The sequence below is a fragment of the Mandrillus leucophaeus genome, unplaced genomic scaffold (assembly GCF_000951045.1).
Source record: "Mandrillus leucophaeus isolate KB7577 unplaced genomic scaffold, Mleu.le_1.0 Scaffold129, whole genome shotgun sequence".
NCBI classification, from domain to species: Eukaryota; Metazoa; Chordata; class Mammalia; order Primates; family Cercopithecidae; genus Mandrillus; species Mandrillus leucophaeus.
The window spans coordinates 3,023,405-3,044,253 of record NW_012101243.1 but is presented as its reverse complement, the minus strand read 5'-3'; positions in this window follow the sequence as shown (position 1 = coordinate 3,044,253).

Sequence of the window (20,849 nt, the reverse complement as noted above, 5' to 3'; positions counted from 1 at the left end):
TACCATAAAAAAGGGATCCATTCAGAGAAGGTGCACCAGAAATTTGCATAGGGTTCCCCTTAAGTCTTTGGCCAACTACTAAGCTGCACATGCATTGGTGAGATTCCACGAGACTGAGCAAAGAACAACTACTAAGGAACAAATAACTATCAGAGATTAAATTGGGCAGAGAGGTGTTTAAATTCCCACAGATCAGAGTGAACAGACTCTGTTGAACACCCTGGGCATTCAGTAGAGACCCCAGAAAGATTTTGTCTTATGAAATGTACTAGTATTTAGGTTGTTCTAGAGTCTCTCTAACAAAATGTAAAAACATGCCTCAAAGGGATCAAATTGATCCTCAAGTAAATTAACTCCCTGCTTAAAAAAATAATGACTTGCTTAAACAAAGCTGAACACTTTATTAAGGAAGACAACAAAATCTAGACACTTAACAACATGGCATCCATAATGTCCAACGTACATTAAAAAGTTACTAGATGGAAAACAAAGCAGGAAAATGTAACCATAACCAGGAGAAAAACTTACCAATAGAAATAGGCCCATAATTTCCAAGATGATGGAATGAATAGACAAAAGCTTTGAATAAGCCTTTATAAATATGTTCAAGGACTTAAAGGAAGACACAATATAATAAAGGAGATTTAAATTCAAGGATTGAAAAACACAATATTTGAGGACATCTAATTCCAGGAAGATGTAGTAGATGTACTTTTCTCTGTTTCTTCCACTAAAACAAAAAAACAGTGGACTGTATATATAAAGCGGATACAAGAAGGTTCTGAAAGATGGAGGGAAAAAGGCAGACTGATTAGGGACCTCAGGACCTGAGGAATGACTCTGATGAATTCCCTGCATTTTCTTTTTGCTCATATATTGCAAACAACTACTATAAGCAGAGGATGGTGAATGGATGTAAAGAGAGATATAGTTTCTACACTTCACTAGAACTGGTAAAATAACATCAGTAGACTGTGATAAGTTGTGTATATGTAATAAAATACCTAGGGTAACCACTAAAAGCTTTTCCCCAAGATAAGGAACAAGGCAAGAATGTCTCTCTCACCATTTTTATTCAACATTGTGCTAGAAGTTCTAGCCAGTATAATAATGTAAGAAAAGGAAATAAAGGTATACAGATCTGAAAGGAAGACATAAAACTGTTTCTATTTGCAGATGTCATGATTGTCTACATATAAAATCCCCAGGAATCCACAAAAAAATATTTATTTATTTATAGAGACAGGGTCTCACTCTGTTGCCTGGACTAGAGTGCAGGGGCACGAACTCAGCTCACTTCAACCTCCACCTCCCAGGTTCAAGCAATTCTCCTTGCCCCAACCTCCCAAGTAGCTGGGATTACAGGTGCCCACCACCATACCTGGCTAAATTTTTTGTATTTTTAGTAGAGATGGGGTTTCACTATGTTGGCCAGGCTGGTCACTTTGCATTTTTTATAGCTTTGTTGAAATACGTTTCATATAACATAAATGTCACCCATTTAAAATGTACAGTTCGGTGGTTTTTAGTATATTCACCCAAGTTGTGCAAGCATCACCATAGTCTAATGTTAACATTTTTAACACGCCTGAAAGAAATCTTATGCACATCAGTAGTCATTTCCCATTCCTGCCCTACCACCATGCAACTACTAATCTATTTTCTCTCTGTGAATTTGCCTATCCTGAGGCACTTCCCTTGTGACCCAGAAATCCTACATCTAAGAATCTCCAACAATATGAAAATACATATGCACACAATTATTCATTGCAGCATTGTTTGTATTTGTAAAATATGAGAAACAACCTAAATACCTATGCACAGGACAGTGGGTGCATAAACCAAGGAACAGCCACACAATGGGGTACTATGCAACTGTAAAATAGTATCAGGATGATCTCTATTAACTGATATGGAGTGATTTTGAGAGGTGATAATGTGCTAGCAGCCCTCACTCTCGGTGCCTCCTTGGCCTCGGCATCCACACTGGCAGCGCTTGAGGAGCCCTTCAGCCTGCCACTTCACTGTGGGAGCCCCTCTCTGGGCTGGCCGAGGCCAGAGCCGGCTCCCTCTGCTTGCGGGAAGGTGTGGAGGGAGAGGCGCAGGCAGGAGGCACCCATAGGCCATTGCAAGTTCCGGTGGGCGCTGGCGCGGGCTTAGAGGGCCCCACACTCAGAGCTGCTGGCCAGCTCCACCAGCCCAGGGCAGTGAGGGGCTTAGCACCCAGGCCAGCAGCTGCGGAGGTTGCACTGGGTCCCCCAGCACTGCAGGCCCGCATGCACCACGCTTGAATTCTTGCCGGGTCTCAGCTGCCTCCCCACTGGGCAGGGCTTGGGACCTACAGCCCACCTTGTCTGAGTCCCCACTCCACAGTGGGCTCCCACACGGCCTGAGCCTCCCCGACGAGTGCCACCCCCTCCTCCATGGCGCTGGGTCCCATCAACTGCCCAGGGGCTGAGGAGTATGGGTGCACAGCGGCGCAGGACTGGCAGGCAGCTCCACCCACAGCCCCAGTGCGGGATCCACTAGGTGAAGCCAGCTGGGCTCTTGAGTCTAGTGGGGACTTGGAGAACTTTTATGGAGAACTTTCATGTCTAGCTAAGGGATTGTAAATACACCAATCAGCACTCTGTGTCTAGCTCAGGGTTTGTAAATACACCAATCTAGCACTCTGTGTCTAGCTAAAGGATTATAAATGCACCAATCTGCACTCTGTGTCTAGCTCAGGGTTTGTAAATACACCAATCAGCACTCTGTGTCTAGCTCAGGGTTTGTAAATACACCAATCAGTACTCTGTATCTAGCTAACCTAGTGGGGACTTGGAGAACTTTTCTGTCTAGCACTCTGTGTCTAGCTCAGGGTTTGTAAATACACCAATCAGTACTCTGTATCTAGCTAACCTAGTGGGGACTTGGAGAACTTTTATGTCTAGCTAGAGGATTGTAAATGCATCTATCAGCACTCTGTGTCTAGCTCAGGGATTGTAAAATGGACCAATCAGCTCTCTGTAAAATAGACCAATCAGCTCTCTGTAAAATGGACCAATCAGCAGGATGTGGGTGGGGCCAGATGAGGGAATAAAAGCAGGCTGCCGAAAGCAACCAGCAGCGACCCAATTGGATCACCTTAGAAGGGGTGTAAGATTTGTTGTGTCTCTCTTTGTAATAAATCTTGCTGGTTGAAAAAGCTGTAACACTCACTGCTAAGGTCTGCAGCTTCACTTGTAAAGCCAGCGAGACCACGAGCCCACAGGGAAGAATGAATAAGTCCAGACGTGCTGTCTTTAAGAGGTGTAACACTAACTACGAAGGTCTGCAACTTCACATCTGACAGCGAGACCACGAACCTGCCAGAAGGAAGACATTCCAGACACGTCTGAACGTCTGAAGGAGCAATCTCCGGACATACCATCTTTAAGAACTATAACACTGTGAGGGTCCAGGACTTCATCTTGAAGTTACACCGAGAACGCCCTAATTCTGGACACAATTTCCATGAAAGCCAAGTGCAAAAGAGTGTCTATATAGCACGTGTCATAGCCTAAATTTTGTCTCTACTGCCAAAAGGTATATATTGAAGTCCTAACACCCACCACCTTAAGAATGTGACTCTTATTTGGAGATGCAGGGTTTACAAAGGTGATTAAATTAAAACGAGGCCGTTAGGATGGGTCCTAATTCAATCTGCCTGGTGTCCTTACAGGAAGAAAAAATTTATTTTTTTGTTTTTAATCCTCTTTCTGTGCAATTCTAGCCTAAGAGGAAATTTGAACACAGAGATATCAACAGCATGTGCACAGAGGAGAGACCGTGTGAGGACATAGAAGGCAAACATCTGCAAGTCAAAGAGAGGCCTCAGAAGAAACCAAACCTGTCAGTAACTTGATCTTGAGCTTCCAACTGTCAGAATGTGGGACAATACATTTCTGTTGTTTAACGTTTTTGTGTTTAACCAACCCAGTTTGTAGTATTTTGCTTCGGTAGCTCTAGCAAACAAATAAAGCGTGTGTCATTTTATGTAATAAAGGATGTAATAAAATATATATGTGTCTGCTTATTTGTGCAAAGGACATACAGGAAGGATAAACCAGACATTAATAAAATTGTTTACCTACAGGGGATAGGTGGAAAAAAAAGGGATGAAATAGGGTAGCAGAGACGGAGGAGGGAAATGATTCTTCACAGTGTATACTTTGTTGTCTGACTCTTAGAATAAGAGGGTAAGTAGGCCCGGCACCGTGGCTCACAACTGTAATCCCAGCACTTTGACAGGCTGAGGCAGGTGGATCACTGGAGGCTAGGAGTTCGAGACCAGCCTGGCCAACATGGTGAAACGCCCTCTGTACTAAAAAGTTAGCTGGGCGTGATGGCACGCTCCTGTAATCCCAGCTACTCGGGAGGCTGAGGCAGGAGAATTGTTTGAACCCGGGAGGTGGAGGTTGCAGTGAGCCGAGATTGTGCCACTGCACTCTAGCCTGGGCAACAGAGAGAGATTCCATCTCAAAAAAAAAAAAAGAGAATAAGTATACCAAATAATACCCTGGTATGATTTACCATACACAAAAATAAAGAATTTTTTTTAAAAAATCAGGTTGTGAGGTGAACTCAATATGAAATAAAAAAGGAACAAATGAACCTAACTTTATTACAAATGAATAATACTATCACACTGAGGTGGATAGAAAAGAACTAACAGAAGAAACTTTGGAAAACAATATTTTGACTCTAGAAGGTTAAAGATGAAAAATTGTACACAAATACTGTACTCTAATTAGTAAATTTATTCCTTACATTGGGTACAGGTTAGCATTCTTAAATTTCTTTTATGTATACACTAAGATTGAATAAATAACTAAATGTATTCAATAACGAGAACCAGGTTTATCATGTAGGAGAAAGAAGTTATAAATTAAGAAAAGGGGCAGGCCAGAATGAATTCTGTGGGGTTGGATTGGAACTGGAGGTATCGGTATGATGTCATGTTTTTAATATATATATAAATGGATAGATACAGAAGATCAGTATAGATGTGTATATGGCTGTGTTTTAGTATACACAGACATATACACACACATACCCTGATATCAGTGTGTCATTGCTTTTAGTCATTTCAGAAGATTGAAGAGTGTGTGTGTGTGTGTGTGTGTGTGTGTTGTGTGTAGTTTAAAAAACTACCAGAGAAGATATCTCTATTCCTTGAGGATTTCGTAGTTCATAGAATGTATCATTCCACTTTAATGACATCTTCAAAAAGGTAAAACTATAGTACAAAACCATAATGATAGAGACAAAATGAGTGCTTGCCAGGGGTTAGTTAGGGATGGGGATGAAGACATGGAATATGACTACAAAAGAGTAGACAAGGCCAGGTATGGTGGCTCATGCCTGTAATCTCAGCATTTTGGGAGGCTGAGGCAGATGGATCACCTGAGGTTAGGAGTTCAAGACCATCCTGGCCAACATGATGAAACCCCATCTCTAATAAAAATACAAAAATTAGCGGGCATGGAGGTGGGTGCCTGTAGTCCCAGCTACTCAAGAGACTGAAACAGGAGAATTGCTTGAACCCGGGAGGCGGAGGTTGCAGTGAGCTGAGATGGTGCCACTGCACTCCAGCTTGGACGACAAAGTGAGACTCCATCTCAAATAAAGAAATAAACAGACAAGAGAAATTTTTGTGGGGATGGAATGGTTCTATATCCTGTTTGTGGTGGTGGTGATGTGAATCTAGACATGTATTAAAATGAACTGTATACCATAAAATTCCATTTTAGTATATGTTCTTTTTTTTGAGATGGAGTCTTGCTCTGTCTCCCAGGCTGGAGTCCAGTCACATGATCTTGGCTCCCTGCAACCTCTGCCTCCCAGGTTCAAGTGATTCTCATGCCTCAACCTCCTGAATAGCTGGGATTACAGACACACACCACCATGCTCAGCTAATTTTTGTGTTTTTGTAGAGACGGAGCTTTGCCATGTTGGCCAGGCTGGTCTCAAACTGACCTCAAGTGATCTGCCAACCTTGGCCTCCCAAAGTGCTGGGATTACAGGCATGAGCCACTGTGCCTGACCTAAAAAATTATTCATAGAACCAGGACTCCTTATAGAAATGGTTAATTCAATGAACTGGTTGAACATCCCAAATCCCAAATCCAAAATGCTCCAATGGGCTTTTCCTTTGAGTTTCATGTCAGCACTCAAAAAGCAGCAGTTTTTGGAACATTTCAGATTTTCAGATTAGTGATTCTCAACTTGTATCAATCACTTGATCTTCCTAGTCCTTTGGTAAACAAGCCAAAGGTATAGGATGTCTCTGAATTTCGCTGAAAAACTGGGTTGCCAATGTTGATGGAAATGTGAAAAGTGAATGGGACTTTCCAAAATATAGAAGAATATAATAGCCTGATAAATTGGAAAGAGCACTGGGTAAGACATCAAAAAACACCCAAGTATATTTCACAGTTCTGCCACTAACTAACTACTTAATTGCTTTAGGCTAAATTTGTTTTTTTTAATATGTAAAACAAAAGTTATATACTATATTATCTCCAAGAATTTTTTTTTTTTTTTAAACAAAGTCTCTCTCTGTCGCCCAGGCTGGCGTGCAGTGGTGTGATCATGGCTCACTGCAGCTTTGGCCTACTGGGCTCAAGCAATCCAGAGTAGCTGGGACCACAAGCATGTGCCACCACACCTGGCCAATTTATTTATTAATTGTAGAGACAGGTCTCATTATGTTGCCCAGACTGGTCTCAAAGTCATGGCCTCAAGTGATTCTCCCATCGTGGCCTCCCAAAGTGCTCAAATTATAGGTGTGAGCCACTGAGCCCTACCAGAGCTCTTCTAATAGTAAAGTTCTGTGAGCTAGAAATGGAGATAAAAGTGGAAATGTTTTGCCCAGCGAAATTCCCTATGCCCAACATAGTCATATGTGCTCAAGGATAGACAACAAAAAGTATTTAGAGTACTTATCTATCTCATTTATCCACAGAGAGTGAACAAAGCCCCCCCTAGCTTCAGGAATATCTCCTCTGGTGTGTGGAAAGCTCCTGCGGCTATGAAGGAAATGGCACCAGGAGCTCCAGAAGACTCAGGAAAGCTTTCAAATCCAATGGGATGGCTATACAGGTCAGTAAAAGAAAAAGTACAGAGGAAAGAAAATTCTTTTGTGTGTATCACATTCTGTGCTAATTATATAACTGTCTCATTTACTCTTTGCTTATGATGTAGGTTTACTCTTCTCATTTTAAAAATACTTTTTGCATCAATAAGAAAGTGAGGGTCTCAGAGTTTAAGTGATTGGAAGTCTGTGCACTGTCTATATTTCATTCCATCTCTGTCCAGAGAGTCAAATTCTTTCATGAAACATTTCTACCCCTTCTGTAGAACCTTCTCTGACCATCCTGGCCCACAATGATTTCTTCTTCTGAGCTTCTCTAGTGCTTATTACCTGTACCACCAATTTCACACCTGTAACACTTTGCAATGTTGGTTATATTTGACTTATATATCAATCAGTAAGCATTTATTGAACAGCCACCATGGACCCCCTAGGCAGTGGGGATATACAGGTGAATAAGACACAGCCCCTGAACTCAGGAGTTAAAATCTAATAGAGGAAACAACCCCACTGGCAGTGAATAAACACCCCGGGTCGGGCGCAGTGGCTCACGCCTGTAATCCCAGCACTTTGGGAGGCCAAGGCCGGCAGATCACCTGAGGTCAGGAGTTCGAGAGCAGCCTGGCCAATATGGCGAAACCCCGTTTCTACTAAAAATAAAAAAATTAGCCAGTGTGGTGGCAGGCACCTGGAATCCCAGCTACTTGGGGGGCTGAGGCATGAGAATCGCTTCAACCCAGGAGGCTGAGGTTGCAGTAAGCTGAGATCATGCTATTGTACTCCAGCCTAGGTGACAACAGCTAAACTCTGTTTCAAACAACAACAACAACAGCAACAACAAAAAACAGTTTATAAACACCCCAATCCATTCTAAGAGTAAATCACTTTCTCTACTTCTCTCTCCCCTAGTTTGGAACACTTACATTTCAGCTCTCAGGAAAAAAAAAAAAAAAAAAAAATATATATATATATATATCTATATATATATAGATATATATATATCTCATACCAATTAAGCCTGAAAGTAGCAAAACCAAGCCTTAAGGGAAAAGGAAAAGGAGAATTTTAACTAATAAACTACAGCAGCAAATACCCTATATCCTGTTTGTGGTGGTGGTGATGTGAATATAGACATGTAGTAAAATGAACTGTATACCATAAAATTCCATTTTAGTATATGTTTTTGTTGTTGTTGTTGTTGTTGTTTGAGATGGAGTCTTGCTCTGTCTCCCAGGCTGGAGTCCAGTCGTGTGATCTTGGTTCACTGCAACCTCTGCCTCCTAGGTTCAAGTGATTCTCATGCCTCAACCTCCTGAGTAGTTGGGATTACAGGCACGCACCACCATGCCCAGCTAAGGACACCATGCCTACCAAGGACAAAACACTGCAGAGGTAACAATTGACTTAAAACTTAAATTCTCTTAAGGGATACTGCTTTTCCCAGGCAGAGCAGGCAGAGGGGGTTTCTGCCAAACTCTCAGCCCTGTGGCAACATACAATGGCGGGTGGGGCCAGGCATGGCTAGGGGACAGAGGCAGGAAGAGGATTACTTGAGGCCAGAAGTTCAAAGGCCAGTCTGGGCAACAAAGCGAGACCCCATCTCTACTAAAAAAAATGAAGAGAAAAAGAAAATAATGGCTGGTGGCACACTGTTGTCTTAACCCACTCCATGGAGGGAATCAGGAAGGAAGTCTCACTTTCTGGTAACTAGGCATGACTTTAGGAATAAGACTATCTATTCCAGCCCCTATTCTAGCCAGCTCTCCTACTAACAACACATTCCTAAGCTAGTCTTCCAATGCAATGATAACTTTCTAAAAGATAATGAAAGTCCATAGATAAAAGTTATATGAACAAAGCCTGGTATAGAGACAAGATACCGCTCAGCTTTGGTTTCCTCTTGGTTCTCTTGGTCAGTCTGGATCTTGCTCATCAACAATTTTAACTTCCATTTTTTCCTTCAGTTTCATGTCCTTTGATACTGAATCAATTCAATTTGATTTAATGAGCAACTTTGACATGCAAAGCCATATGTACTTAAGAGAATAAACATGAATAAGAGAAGATTCCTGCTTCAAAAGTTGATAGTCATGTAAATTATTAACCATAATATAGATCTGGAAATGTCATGTTCTTGTGACAACTACTTATGCTCTTAAGAGCCATATATAAAAGCCATGTGTATATGTGGCTTAGCTTATTCCACCCCATACTGTAAGATTAAAATCATTGCCATCTTCAAGGTTCTGGGCTGGGCTGTGTTAACAAGAAGTTCTGGTCGTGCCTACTGAGAAACTTGTCCCAGAAATGAACATTGCAAGCATTCTTGAAGTCAGAGAATCACTTAGTCTTATCATTACGAGCTAGGATTTGAGGAAGAGAAACACCAATCCCTATGACTATCTATGGTATCCACCCCACATCCTTTCTAGACTTGCCCCTCAGTAATATATTCTTCAACCCAAGCCTCATCCTGTCTACTAAGCAAGAGGTAAGGCAGGTAAACAGATTTCCTCTAAAATGTAGAGGGTAGAGTTAAGGGAAGTGAAGTTCATTTAGCATCTACCATGTGCTATAGATATCATAACTTGTTTAAAGCTCACATTAGCACTGTAGAATAAGTCTCATTGCCCGCATTTTACATCTTAGGAAAGTGAGGCCAAAAGAGGTTCAATAATTTGTTTGAGGTCAAGGCTAGTAAGTGGCAAAGCCATGATTCAGACTTGGAGAATGGTAGCAGATGGAGATCTAGTTCAGAAAATCTGTTGGATTCTGGCTATACCAGGGCTTTAACATGGCTAAGAGACATTTCAGATTATCAAAGTGCTCTGAAGCCATGGGTAGGAGGCCCCCACACAGCAAGCTCTACTCCAGGGAACTTCAGACTCTGCCTGAAATTCAGTTGCACCAAATGCCTTTAGTCTCCACAATTTAATTTTTGCACCTTAATTTCAGGCTGCTCCTGATTAGAAATGTGATAGCTCAGTTGCCATAAGCAAAAGAACTCACACCAAGGAAACCCTTGCTGAGTTGTCAGCACCCTGGGAGATAGGAGTCCTGAGGCAGAGAAGGCCATGCAGCAGGAAAATATAGAGCCTCCTTAGACATGAAAGCACTGACGATCTGGGAGGCCAGGCAGAGTGGTCGGAGGGATCGTCTCACAGCTGGAAGTCATTAACAGCCCGGGGTTGCATAAAAAGCAACGTGAAGGGAGTGAACAGCTTTGGTCAGGCTACCAAAGTCACTGAACCAAAGTCTGGACCCTGAGTTCACCAATCCTTGCTTCTCAGTAATACCTACAGGTAAGTGCAAAGGTAAATTGCTTCGGGAATCTGACAATTTAACTCTACTCTGCTGATACAAGGATGTCATCACCAAAGCTGGAAAAAAAATGGGCCACTGATGATAACATGATTTAATAATGAGGCCAGCTCTCATTTTTCTATTGGGAGCTTGGCAAGAATTCTCTAGACAGTAGACAATCCTCAACTCACTTATATTTGACTTTGGAATTTGGTAGTGGTAGGATTTGGCAGCAGTAGGATTTTTTTTATCTTTTTTTTTTTTTTTGAGACGGAGTCTCGCTCTGTCGCCCAGGCTGGAGTGCAGCGGTGCGATCTTGGCTCACTGCAACCTCCACCTCCCGGGTTCAAGCGATTCTCCTGCCTCAGCCTCCCAAGTAGCTGGGACTACAGGCGTGTGCCACCACACCTGGCTGAGTTTTGTATTTTTAGTAGAGACGGGGTTTCACCATGTTAGCCAGGATGGTCTCAATCTCCTGACCTCATGATCCAAAGCAGTAGGATTTAACTTCCTGATTATGTTTAACTTGGGTTGAAACTGAAATAATTAGTAGTCTTTGGAAATGCCCTGACTGATGAGGCACAAAGGAGAGAGAACCAGTCACTTAGAACTTGCCATCAGTGATCCACCAAGGGGTATGAGAGTCATAAATAAATAATTCTGGTGGTAGTCCTAAATTGGTTATTTTTAGTATTTGGTCATAGCACCAAACTAGGCTGGGGAGAAAGATTAATGGGCTAGAATTCTGAAATCTTTGCCTTAGCTGTGTAACTGTTCAGAGAGGAATTTCTTTTTAATCTCTCTTTTCCTTTGGCCTCTAAAGTTCTTCTCAGAGAAAAATATCAATCCCCTGCTCCAGGCTAGGGCCAAGTATATAAGGTTTGTCAGTTTAATCTCTGTCCACAGGCCTAGTCACTTTAAGCTGGCCTGTCCTAGGGCTGAGAATCTACTGATGGTGTTTTCATCTTTCTCTTAGGAGATCCTGAATTTCCTAAACTGCCTTTGAGAGACTCAGATATTTTATTTTAGAAACAGCAGTGACAGATGTTATGTATCAATTGCTAATGTTGTCTGTACAAAATCAAGAAGATATGTTAGAATGGATACAAACCTAGAGTGCCTTTTGGATATGGCAGGTGAGGAGTGTTCCTTGATGGTTTGTTTTCAGTTCAGTGCAAGACACACGTGAAGCACATCACTTACTATAAATGAACTTTAAGAGGGAAAGATACTTTGGAGTTGTTCTATCACTTGAAAATAGGGCAGGACCATTACAAGAGTAAATATAGTTATTTATCAAAAACCAGATCTCCAAGTCCAATAGGAGAGAAATAAGTATTATTCATATAGTTCAGTCCTTAGAACCAATTCTCCTCTGCTGTGTATGGCATTTCCACATCTTGCTTTGACTTCAGGCTGAGCCTGTTACTGTTCGGAGGTGGGAGATGAGGGAGTGTATTTCAGAAAACCCATCTTCCCCTCGGACTTCCAGGGTCTTATTCAGATCGACTTGTTCTGCTACCATTTTACCCACACCCAGCATCCCGATATTTATTGAACATATTTATGTGTGCCATTCTATCCTCGTTCCCAAAGGGGATACGAAGATGAAATTTTACAAAAGGTTGTAGAGCATTTACACAAACTTGTAAAGGAGGTGACGTTGGCCAGTTTAGTTTTTTCAGTTTACTTGTGGAACTCGTTAGCCTGCTTTCAGCCCTTTTGTCTCCAAAAGCTTAGGACATGTACCGCTGGTGGTATGTGAGATGATTTAAGTTAAACAGAAGATGATTTTTGATGGTAGATGGACAAGCATAAAATCATCACATCATGAAAAAGTAATTCCCTTTTTAATTTGATTTCCAGCCTGGATTCATTTAGAACAAAGTCTCAGTGGGGATTGATATGTCATTAACATATTCCAAAACTTATTCCGTTTTAATCTATTCCTTTTTAATCAAGAAAATAGACCTCAGGCCTGGAGTGTTCTTCTGCTGACAGTATTTAGAATTTACTGACACCGTTTTATTAATTTTTTTATAAGATTGTATTGTTTATGAAAAATGACAGTAACATGCTATAAAATTTCCAATTTACACAAATGTATTTATGTTTTGGAAAAGTTATTAGCTGATTTAAAGAAAAATATTGAGTAAATAATAATATAGCTGGCTTGGGGATATGGTTGATATCCTGACGTTGCTATTCAAATGACTGAAGTTTGGGAGACACTTCTTTCTCCCACTCTGAGCCCAAACAAAATTACTGTTTGTGACCCATTCCTGCCCTCTGCTTTACCTAAACCAATTCAGGATCATGATAACGACTAATAATATAGTAAGAATCATATTTCTCCCTATAAGCATTATGCTAGGACTCTGAGATCTTTAACCTAAAGAGTCATTTTAATGGTGGAAATTTCTAAAAAGACAAGATAATATATTTGTAGTAGATGAAGCTGTCACAATAATGACACTATCGAATGCTATCATTAATTTAGGCTTTTTGAGTATTCTCTAATTCTCATAACAACCTGAGGCATTTTTGAGATGAGAATACTGAGGTTCAGGGGAGTTAAACAAAACCTCAAGCAATAAGGAGCAGAGCCACGGTCTGGTGCCCGGAACCTCTGGCCACGCGGGTAGCTTAACTGCTCCCCTTATGTTTTTTTGAGACGGAGTTTTGCTCTTGTTGCCCAGGCTGGAGTGCTGTGGCGTGATCTCAGCTCACCGTAACCTCTGCCTCCTGGGTTCAAGTGATTCTCCTGCCTCAGCCTCCCGAGTAGCTGGGATTACAGGCACACGCCACCAAGCCCGGCTAATTTTGTAGTTTTAATAGAGACGGGGTTTCTCCATGTTGGTCAGGCTGGTCTCAAACTCCCGACCTCAGGTGATCCCCCACCCTCAGCCTCCCAAAGTGCTGGTATTACAGGCGTGAGCCACTGCACCTGGCCCTGCTCCCCCTAAGTATTAGGCAAACCCTGGAGAAGCCACACGGATGAACAGCCTGAGGAACTCGAGGGAGCATGCGAATAGGTGCACAATAACACATATAACACTGGGAAGCTCCGAAATACTGTGGGAGGAAGTACGTTCAGAGTAGGTGAGACCAGTTGAAGAAAGTGGGGACTCTACCAAAGGAGTCACCTCATTGCATTTATCTCTGCCTTGCATTCTAGCCCTCTGCCTTACAGATCTCCTTGTAGGGCCAGGTCAACCTTCATGTCTCCCACCAACCCCAGTCACTCAGAAAGCAGCAAGTATTCTTGCTGCTTTGTTTCTGTCTCTGGAAAGGATGCCTTTCTTCCCAGCTGGGAAGAGCATTCCTCAGTTCGGTCTAGTGCACTGCTGCCTGTAGGACACGCAGAGATAGGCAGGCTGCACCTGCTTCTGGAGATAAACTCCTGCTGCAGAGCTTTTGTCAGGTCAGCCACTGTCCCGCAACAGCTTGTCTAACCCAGCGCCACAGACCAGCTATGCTCTTCACCAAGAGTCTAGGCAAGAGCTTCAAGTGCTCTTAGAGTCATTCTGTGTCCTGCTAACCTGGGGCGTCAAGCCTACCATTGGGAATCACTATCCTTCATGATATCCACCGTGTCCGGGCCCCACCTCCTGCCTCTCCGATGGATGGGATTTCTTGCAGTGTTGGCATCATCCCAGTCATACCTGGTTTTGCCAGGTATTTTATAGAACCTCCCAGATGAGAATTAAGATAATGAGTATGAAAGATAATGAGTATGGTAATGAGTTGAGAAATTCCAAAGCCCCAGGAAAATATACAAGATTATATCACAAACCTTTCCTAGCCCATTCTAGAGTTTTGTCCTTGGAACTCAGCCCTTGTCTCTATTCCCGTTTTCCCTGGGTGATCTCATCTGTTCCCCTGGTTTTAATTACTACACATATGATAATAACACTCCTATCTGCGTGTCTAGTTTAGATCTCTCTCCTGACCTTTAAATTTTTATTTTGACAGATTTCTAGATATCTATATTTAAGTGTATTCCACAGATACTTCAGAGTAAACAGAACTCACCCCCTTCCTCACTAAGGCTTCCTCTTCCTTCGGAATTCTGTATCTCATCAGCGTTACCGATGAGTCCCCAAGAGCTCTAACTGGAATAAACATACACATCCCATACAGTCTTCTCTCCATACCAAGTGCAGAGCTGGGCTCTGGTGTGACCACCTGGGGGCAGTACAGACTTGAGGATGTGTTTCGCAGCAAGGCTTTGGGAGCCCCAGTCCTGAGCAATCCCGGTCCTGAATGCAACTTCTGCCCAGCTTCCTTTCTTCTCTTTTTCAGGGGATATCTTTGAGTCCACCATTGATTCAGGCTCCTATTGAATTGGTAAGGGAGGGACTGGAATGGGGCCCAAGTGCAAGGCTCCTTCACAGAACAGCATGCACCCCTATATGCACATATCCTGGAACACTTCCTGCCTTCAACTCCCGAGAGGCACAGTTCAACAAATCAAGCTGGAGGCTTCTTTGAACCAGAAAACCTAAATACTTTAGAGGAAAGTGTGGAGGCTGGTGTTAAACAGGTATTACTTTGTTCCCTGACATACAGGTGGTGGAAATGTCACATTTCTTTAATTTTCTAAATTAAATACCCTTGGCTTCCATCCAACAATGAGTAGCAAATCCAATCTTGGTCCTTTATCAGGAGCTTACACATATTGGGGGAAAGATGTCTCTTAGTCAAGGGTGCCTGCCACCCCTGGTGCTCTTTGCTCAAAACAATGGTCTAGTCTACCACCCTTTCTCCAGTTCTCTCTATGGCATGGAGACCTCTGCTAAGGTCAGCAGTGCCTTTGCTCACCTCCCTGAGCTCACAGTCATCCCCATTGGAGGCCCTCTGGTCCCAGGGATCTGTGGGAGGCCTGGAACAGGACCTGGCCACAAAAGGAGGCTGCAGGGCTCCTCAGCACCATGCCCTCAAAGCCAGGCTCAGGAAATTCTCCTTGCCCTCTTCTAATGCTACAAATCCTTCTTCCTCTCAGACAAAACAGTTTGATTGCCTCTAAGACTGGGTTAATTTTTTAAAACAAAAGCTTGTTTATTTCTTTCCTTGTCCTTCCTTCCTTCCTCCCTCCCTCCTTCCCTCCCTCCCTCCCTTCCTTCCTCCCTCCCTCCCTCCCTCTCTCTTTTTTCTTTTTGATGGCGTTTCACTCTTGTTGCCCAGGCCAAAGAGCAATGGCATGATCTCAGCTCACTGCAACCTCTGCCTCCCGGGTTCAAGCAATTCTACTGCCTCAGCCTCCTGAGTAGCTGGAATTACAGGTGCTCGCCACCACGCCCAGCTAATTTTTTCTATTTTTAGTAGAGACAGAGTTTCACCATGTTGGCCAGGCTGGTCTCGAACCCCTGACCTCAAGTAATCCACCCGCCTCGGCTTCCCAGAGTGTTGGGATTACAGGCGTTAGCCACCATGCCTGGCCTGATTTCTTTCTTTTCATTTTCTTTTCTTTCTTTTTTTTTTTTTTTTTTGAGGTAGAGTTTCGCTCTTGTTGCCATGAGTGCAATGGCGCGATCTCGGCTCACTGCAACCTCTGCCTCCCAAATTCAAGCAATTCTTCTGTCTCAGCCTCCCAAGTAGTTGGGATTACAGGCATGAGCCACCAAGCCCAGTTAATTTTGTATTTTTAATAGAGATGGAGTTTCTCCATGTTGGCTGGTCGCAAACCCCAGACCTTAGGTGATCCACCCACCTTGGCCTCCCAAAGTGCTGGGATTACAGGCCTGAGTCACCACTCCCGGCCTCTTTCTTTTTAAGAGACAGCATCTCGCTCTCTTGCCAAGGCTGTAGTGCAGTGGTGTGATCATAGCTCACTCCTAGGCTCAAGCGCTCCTCCTGCCTCAACGTCCTGAGATTATAGACATGAGCCACCATGCCCAGCTCAATTTCTTTTCTTTGTTTCTTTCTCTTTTTCCTTTCCTTTTTTTTTTGTTTTTTTTGTTTTTTGTTTTCCTGAGATCAGAGAAAGCCTGATCTCTAAAATGAAAAGCCCTGGTTACCCTTTGGGATTGGGAGTGTGGAGGAAGATAGGAATGGCCTATTCTTTTGTGAAGAACAGAAATGGCAGACACTACAGAAAATCAGTCAATTCCTCAAGCAGGTTACCCTCCCTGCACTAAAGTGATGCTTACCTCACACCTTGTTGCCAAAGTTTGGGGCCTGCCTCAGATTGGTGATGCATCAGGTTGAAAGTAAGCAGCAAACTTAGGATTCCCCCATGCTTTAAAACATTTAAAAAAATTTATGGATACATAGTAGTTGTACATTTTATAGGGTACATGTGATATTTTCATACATGCATAAAATATACAGTGATCAATTAAGGGTAATTGGGATATCCATCTCCTCAAGCATTTATCATTGTGCTAGGAATACTCCAATTCTACTTTTTTATTTTGAAATATGTAATAAATTATTGTTAACTATAGTTGCCCTTTTGTGCTACCCAACACTAGATCTGATTCCTGGTATCTAACTGTACTTTTGTACCCATTAACCAACCCCTCTCTTTATCCCTGCCTCCCCACTACCCTTCTCAGCCTCTGGTAATCATCACTGTACTCTCCATCTTCATGAGTTCAATTTTTATCTTTTTATTATTATTATTATTATTATTTTTATTTTTTGAGACGGAGTTTCGCTCTTGTTGCCCAGGCTGGAGTACAATGGCGCTATCGCAGCTCACCACAACCTCCGCCTCCTGGGTTCAAGTGATTCTCCTGCCTCAGCCTCCCAAGTAGCTGGGATTACAGGCATGAGCCACCACCCCGGCTAATTTTGTATTTTTAGTAGAGATGGGGTTTCTCCATGTTGGTCAGGCTGGTCTTGAACTCCTGACCTCAGGTGATCCCTCCGCCTTGGCCTCCCAAAGTGCTGGGATTACAGGCATGAGCCACCGCGCCTGGCCTCTATCTTATTTAAAAATGTTTTTTTTGAGACATGGTCTTGCTGTGTTGCCTCGGCTGGAGTGCAGTGACGCAGTCATGGCTCACTGCAGCCTCAAACTTCTGGGTTCAAGTGATCCTCCTGCCTCAGCTTCTCAAAGCACTGGGATTATAAGCATGAGCCACCACACCCAGACCTCAGTGTTGTTGTTTTTTTAGCTCCTAACATATGAGTGAGAACATGCGATATTTATCTTCTATGTTGGTTTATTTCACTTAACACAGTATCCTCCAGTTCTATCCATGTTGTTGCAAATGACAGAATTTCATTATTTTTGTGGCTGAATAATATTCCCTGTGTAGAGCGCCACGTTTTCTTTATCCGTTCATCCACTGTTGGACACTTAGGCTGATTCCATATCTTGGTTATTGTGGGATGCAATAAACATGGGAGTGTGGATCTCTCTTCTAAATACTGATTTACTTTCTTTTGGTTATATATCCAGCAGTGGGGTTGCTGGATCATATGGTAGTTCTATTTTTAGTTTTTTGAGGAAGGAGCCACCACCTTCTGCATAGAATTCCAAAATAACTAGGGAGAGTGGGGGTGGTGCTGCCTGGTTCCAGTTTCCTGGGGCTTGTCTAGTTTAGGCCTTCCATTCCTAGATCTCAGGAGAAGTGTGAAGAACCCATGAGAGAGTTACCCCCGGATCCTATCTAACCCTTGTATAATGAGCTGGGTAATGGAATAATAGAAGACAGATCCCTTGATCATTTATAAATGATAAATTTTATTTCTATTTTTTGCATACTTTTTTTATTTTTAAGTATTTCATTAAAATATTACTTATTCTGATTATTGGAATTTTTAGCACCTGGTGAAGTTTCATACCCACGACACATGCCTCACTCCTGTCACCCTGGTCTGTCTATGGACTGCTGGAGCCCTTGTGGTTTATAGGATGCAGAGAGTTGCCTAGGCCTGACTCTGTGAGACCCCCAGTGGGAGGCAAGCATCTCAGCCTGGCCCTAGGCAAGGGCTGGTGACCTAGCATCCTGGGCCAGCACTGCTCCCAGACCCTCAGCTAGAGTGTATTGAGGCTACACATGTGAGGTACATTGACACCCCTGGACATCAAGCCAAAGGTCCTTTGATTTTTGTCATAGATGGAGAGAATTTGCTCACATACTTCCATTCATTAGGGGTCACATGAGGATCCAAGAATTTCATGACAAAATCTAGGTTGACCTGATTTAACTAAATCCACATCCTTTACTGTGGCCCATATTTATCCAACACCTGCTGTCTGCAGGCACTATTTTAAACATGTAGGGTACAACAGTAAACAAGACAGATGAGATACTTTCATGACATTTATATTATGGTTGGAGAACTAGACCAAAACAAGTAAACAGACAAGATACAGTTGACCCTTGAACGACATGGAGGTTAGGGGCACCTAACCAGTTGAAAATTTGAGTATACCTTTCAACTTCTCCAAAACTTAACTACTAATATAGCCTACTATTGACCAGAAAGAAGCCTTTCAGATAACATAAATCATCAACACATATTCTGTATATGTGTTATGCACTGTATTCCCACAGTCAAGTAAGCTAGAGAAAAGAAAATGTTACTAAGACAATCATAAGGAAGAGAAAACACATTTACAGTACTGTACTGTATTTATTGATGCCATAAATTTATGTCATCTGTTTACAAGATGAATCATCTCTCTGAAATGGTAGGCAGTCGCAGCTGCAGACCTCAATCTATGGTATATATCAAGCTATTCAGCTTTTTCTTGTAGTGTCATGACTTTTCTCTGCTTCTTATGAGCACTTCTAGCATCACGAGTGGCACCTTGTATGGGTCCTGTAGTGTTATTCAAAGTTTACGATACTGTATTAAACACTACAAAAAAACACACGAGAACCTTGAGAGAGCACTTTCTACTGATATATGCAATAATTTACTAGAGAAACTAACTGCTTACCTGGAGGTGATCAGTGTCACCTGACATTTTAAGCAGATGCTTGCAACACTTGCGCTCACAGCAATAGCAACAGGAGGTGGCTTTGAAATTATTACAGTTGTATAGTATGTGTAACAGTTAATTGTATGCGGTTATGATTTAATACGGCATCTTTACATTTGCTTACATTTCTCTCCACCGCTAATGGTGCCATGTACAGTATTTGTATATAAGTGTTGATAAATTTTAACTGGTTTTTTTTTTTTTTCAAGACAGAGTCTCGCTCTGTCACCCAGGCTGCAGTGCAGTGGCATGATCTCGACTCACTGCAACCTCTGCCTCCCGGGTTCAAGCTATTCTCCTGCCTCAGCCTCCTGAGTAGCTGGGATTACAGGAGCGCACCACCACGCCAGCTAATTTTTGTATTTTTAGTAGAGAAGGGGTTTCATCATATTGGCCAGGCTGGTCTCAAACTCCTGACCTCATGATCCGCCCACTTTGGCCTCCCAAAGTACCAGAATTACAGGCATGAACCACCACGCCCAGACAATTTTAACTTTTTTTTTTGAGAAGGAGTCTCACTCTGTTGTCCAGGCTGGAGTGCAGTGGCTCGATCTCGGCTCACTGCAGGCTCTACCCCCGAGTTCACGCCATTCTCCTGCCTCAGCCTCCCGAGCAGCTGGGACTACAGGCGCCCGCCACCTCCCCCGGCTAACTTTTTGTATTTTTAGTAGAGACGGGGTTTCACCATGTCAGCCAGGATAGTCTCAATCTCCTGACCTCGTGATCCACCCGCCTTGGCCTCCCAAAGAGCTGGGATTACAGGCATGAGTCACCGTGCCAGGCCCCAATTTTAACTTTTTATAATAGACTTAAGTATATTTTATGGTAGTAAATGATAAAAATAGACTAGTATCTACATGTATTTTATGCATTTATGACATGCCTTTTTCTTAAGTTTTTGAACATTTCTAGGTTATGAGGTTCATCTGTGAGTTTTTTCAAATTGTTACAAATCTCCAAAAAATGTTCTAATACATTTATTTTTAAAAGTCCATATACAAGTGGACCTGTGCAGCTCACACCCATGTTGTTAGCTGGGCACACGGTAGCTCAGGCCTGTTGTCCCAGCACTTTGCAAAATGTGCATGTTGCTCAAGGCAGGAGGATTACTTGAGCCCAGAAGTTCAAGACCGGCCTGGGCAACAAAGTGAGCCCTTATCTACAAAAAGTAAGAAAAATAACTAAGCATGATGATGCCTGCCTGTACTCCCCGCTGCTTGGGAGGCTGAGGTGGGAGGATTGTTTGAGCTCAGGAGTTTGAGGCTGCAGTGATCGCACCACTGCACTCCAGCCTAGGTGATAGAGCAAGACTCTGGCAAAAAACAAGAACAAAAAAACTCATGTTGTTCATGTAATTTCAAATAGTGATGAGTTCTAGGAAGAAAATAAGGTTATATAGTAGTGGCCAGGCGCAGCGGCTCATGCCTATAATCCCGGCACTCTGGAAGGCTGAGGCAGGCAGATCACCTGAGGTTGGGAGTTTGA